This window comes from Phacochoerus africanus, chromosome 1, assembly GCF_016906955.1.
Source record: "Phacochoerus africanus isolate WHEZ1 chromosome 1, ROS_Pafr_v1, whole genome shotgun sequence".
Classification (NCBI taxonomy): domain Eukaryota; kingdom Metazoa; phylum Chordata; class Mammalia; order Artiodactyla; family Suidae; genus Phacochoerus; species Phacochoerus africanus.
This window is the reverse complement of record NC_062544.1, coordinates 169,452,236-169,456,680: the sequence shown is the minus strand read 5'-3', so window position 1 is coordinate 169,456,680 and position 4,445 is coordinate 169,452,236. Positions and strand designations below refer to the sequence as shown.

Below are 4,445 nucleotides of genomic sequence, written 5' to 3'. Positions count from 1 at the left end.
TCGGGTTTTCTGCAACCCAGTGCCAACACATTCATGGCTCACCAATTCTATTTCTCAATCCAATTCTAAGGGTTTTGCAAATAGTGGCCATTTTTCCCAGATTTTGGCAATTAGTTGCCAGTTCTAGTTTTCACTGCTATGAGTTTCCATAATTTTCTGGGTGTCTTTTTAAGTATCTGTATGTATTAGTCTGAGTAATACAGCTAGACTATGCTGCCTGTAGTTATAAATACCCAAATCTCAGTGGCTCAATTCAGTGAAGGTTTCTTTCTAGCTCCTGCAGTGTCAGTGCAGATATTCTTGGTCAGGCGGCTTTCCTGGGTGGTTCTCTCTCTCTCCTCCTCCCTTTTTTGGCTGCACCTGCAAGCATGTGGAAGTTCCCAGGCTGGGGAACTGGACCCTATGCCACAGCTGTGGTAATGCCGGATCCTTAACCCACTGTGCCACAGTGGTGATGCCCCCATCATTTTTTTAAGCTTTTGATTTTAATTATTTAGTTAATACTAATCATGTGATAAAAGTCTACATAGTCACCTCCCAAAAGAGCAAGGACCTTGACAATATCCTACAACTTACTATATGGTCTTCTTTCCTATATCCCTTGACTCTAGCCACAAGATAACCATCATCCTGAAACTGCATTGATTATTCCATTGTTTTCCCCTAAAAAATTGACCTTTTATCTTGAGATAAATCTAGATTAACATGCATTTGTAAGAAATAACACAGAATGATCCTGTGTGCTCCTTATGCAGCTTCTCCTAATGGCAACATCTTGAAAAATTATACTACAATATCATAGCCAGGATATTAATTTTGATAGAGTCAAGATATAGAACATTTCCACTGTTACCAGGATCCATTATATTGCCCTTTTATAGTCATATCAATTTCTCCCTGTCCTCAACTCCTCCTTAATCCTTGGTAACCCACTAGATGGTTCCCTACTTGCATAATTTTGTCATTTCAAGAATGTTATATAAAAGAAACCATTTCCTTTTGGGATAGGGATAGTTTAAAATCAGTATGACTCTTCGGAGATTCATTCGGATTGTTACATGGACCAACAATCCACATGGCTTCCTCTCACACCACCACAGTGGAGAGAGGAAGGAGCATTCTGTTACTGCCTGGTTGGAGGGGAAATCCAGGTTCCCCAAGCTGTCTCCACTGAACCTACTGGAGGACCTCATTGCCTCATGGTGGAGATGAAAGTTCTGGCTCCCTAGTCTGCTATCTTTTGACACCACCCTGATGGGTATTTTGGAGTTCCTGGTTAACAGCCTGTTGGGGGTGGGTGGGGCTGAGGCTGGGTGTGGGTTATGGGAGTATAGGCCAGGAGTGTAGGAGTGTGGGAAAGTAGGGGGTGGAAGTCTATTCTCTTCCCTCAGTTTTTGCTGGCATGGGTTGGAACCCAGTTTTTATGTAGTGTTTTGCTGGAATAGAGCAGTTATCGCCTCCAGGTTTTATGTCTTGTTAAATTGCCCCCTTCCAGGTTCCCTGACTAGGGAGAGTAAGCTTTTGTTCTGGCTTTTTAACTCTGTGTCCATTGGTGTTTCTATGATGGTTTCTATGGCGTTGCTTATTTCTTCAGCTTTAAGTCTGATATATATAAAGCAAAAAGAAAATCCAGTGAACTCTCCAGCATATCCTTCCTTGAATCCCAACATCCCTAGATGTTCTGCCTTTCCTCCATCTTTTGGGTCTTCTGACATTTGCATGTATGTATTTATGTAGGTATGTATGAGTTTATTTAAAACTGAGTTATAACTGACATATTAGTTTCAGGTGTACAACACAATGACTCCATATTTGGATATATTGTGAAAGGGTCACCACGTAAGTCTAGTTAACATGCATCACCATAGTCACAAAGTTTTTTTTTTCTTGTGATGAGGACTTTTTAAGATCTACTCTTAGCCACTTTCAAATATGCAATACAGTATTACTGACTATATTCACTGTGCTGCACAACACGCTGTACAAGCAGACCTCAGCAACCTGTACTTGAACCCCCATAGTGAGAAGATCTATGAGAACCAAGACCAGCGGCTCTGGAACCCCAACATTCTCCTCAAGAGGGAAGTTACTCTACCTTGTGGTGAAGTGGTGATGGTAGGAGACGGCCGTGTCTCAGCTCCCAGGGGGAGAAAGAGTGAAAGACCGCGAGCAGGCGCGGGAAGAGCTGGTGAACCGCAATTTCAACGCTGAGGAGCCCTGGTGCCGGCTGCGGTTTAACAAGGAGGCTTCCAAGGGCCCCGCCCGCCCTTCCATCAGATCCAGGCCAGCGAAGGGCACCTGTGATGAGTACGCTGTGTGGAAGAAGTCGAACACTTGGGTTACTTCTTTGAGCAGAGTCAGCTCTGTGCGGGAGGAAGCGGGGCCCCTGGGAAACAACGTAAGAAGACTTGGAACGGCCGCCAGGTTCTCCAGGCGGGGAGAGGAAACCCCTTGGGCACGCAAGCGAGGAGCGAGGCAGTTAACGCGCGGTGGTCTTGGTGGGCCTGGGAGTGGTCTGACGGCCTCGCGTTCTTGTCCCTGACCATTCCAGTACCTGGATGCGTCCAGCGGTGTCTCCGCTTTGCAGGCCTGCGTCTCTGGCCCAGCCGCCGGCACTCTTCCTACTTCGGCCGCAGCCGCTCCGGAGCTCTGCGCCAGCCAGAGACAGGCCTTGGATAGGCCTTGCCCGGGATCCTCCCTGGGAGCTGCCGCGTGGGAACACAAGGCCCAAGGAGGCCGAGGCCTCCGCACAAGTGGCCTTGTCATCTTTGAGACTGGACTCATTGGTGTTCAGGATGTGAATCCCTTTTCTGGCTGCCTACCCAGTGTGCCTGGCCCTCGGGCATCACTCAGAGGCTCTGTCACGCTGTAACGTGTGGACCTGTTGATCCCTGGCCACAGGTAAGTGTGTGACCAAACTGGACTTGGGGCCACCACGGGGCCTACCTCTTCCTGACCCTACCCTTCCTCATGGGCTTCTCTGCCTCAGCACACTTAAAGGATTGGGGTGAGAGGCGGCCGGACCATGGGCCCTGCCCCTGCCTACATGTACCACCGCCCTGCTCCAGGATTCCACCCCTATTGTGGGCCTCGGCTGGGTGCTGGGTATAGACAGGGTATCTGGCCAGCCGGCAGAGGCAAAAGAAATGCCTCCATGCCCAGCGTCCCACAAAATGTGGACACACCTGCAAACCAGCCTGAGGAGTTAAGCGGCTAATGAGTTACGTGTTTCCGATTACAGAGAAAGGAATCCCACTCTGCAAGCTTTGATTGTTTCATCCCTACACCTGGCCACCTCCACTAACTTTACCACCATTCCTCCACATCGCCCATCAAAAGTGTTTCAGAGGTGTCTCCACAGTAGCCATTGTGATAGTCAGTGACATCAAAGTTGGTAATATCCCCAATCCTGAAGACGTTGACTGTCAGGAATACCATGACCTAGCTCATTGTTTACCGAGGCATAAAGAGATTTTAGAAAACCTCAGCCTAGAGGGGAAGGGTAGGCATTCATGGCTGATGATTGCCTGATGAACAAGATTATCGCTCTCTTCAGTTTTCATATCAGGCTTTAAGCTCTTCTCAGCCAGGAGGAGAACATGATGAGGCCAGTTGAGGAGCCTGACAAAGCCCTTAAAACTCATTTTCATTCTCAAGTTCTATGCTGTCAGGTACAGTGCCTGTCATCACATGGTTTGCCTTTCTTATGTGCTTGGGGACAGATGAGCTGAAGAAACTGTATCCCACAAAACTATACTCTGTGAAATATATCTTTGTCTCGAAAAAAGTAAATTTCATTATTGACTGCCTGACTTCTTGTGTAAGTAGATATGATTGAGCAGTAAAGAGAAAATTCTATGCCAGTCTCTGTGGGATGAGCAGGTGGATGCCACTGGGTGATGCCATGTTGGCTCTGGTCACTAACACACCAGGCCTATTCAGGCTGGGAAGTGGGTGAAATGGGTGAAAGGATCAAAAGGTACAAACTTCCAGTTATAAAATAGATGTCATGGGATGTAATATACACCAAGTTGTTATTCATATGTTATATCCAAGGTTTGTAGTTGTACTTAGTGGGAAGATTTGGTAAAAATACATCTATTTTTCTGGAAGTGAAAGCTGCTTTCCTCTTTATATAGATGACTTGTATATCTAATTATTCCTATTTATATTTTATTTAACTTATTTTTAACTCTACAGAAAGAGTCTCATGCCAAGCCTGTTCTTTAGGGAGTTTTTTGCATTAACATCTTATTGTTAGGAGTCATCCATGGGCGGCATATTGTTGTGTGGTTTATGAGTTCTGAATGCTATGTATATATACTATGGTATATTCATCCATTTGCCTTTGGATGGATATTTGTGATGCTTCCAGGTTTTTACTAATGTAATTAATGCTGGTGTGAATAATCTTTTAAATACATCTCTTACATGTGCTAGAGTTT

At 45.8% G+C, this 4,445-nt stretch overlaps 1 pseudogene; it reads right to left on the bottom strand.

The window, feature by feature from the left end:
- Window positions 1-2,942: 2,942 nt before the first annotated feature.
- Window positions 2,943-3,912, bottom strand: LOC125110747 (methionine aminopeptidase 1D, mitochondrial-like; annotated as a pseudogene).
- Between the last annotated feature and the right edge of the window lie 533 nt (window positions 3,913-4,445).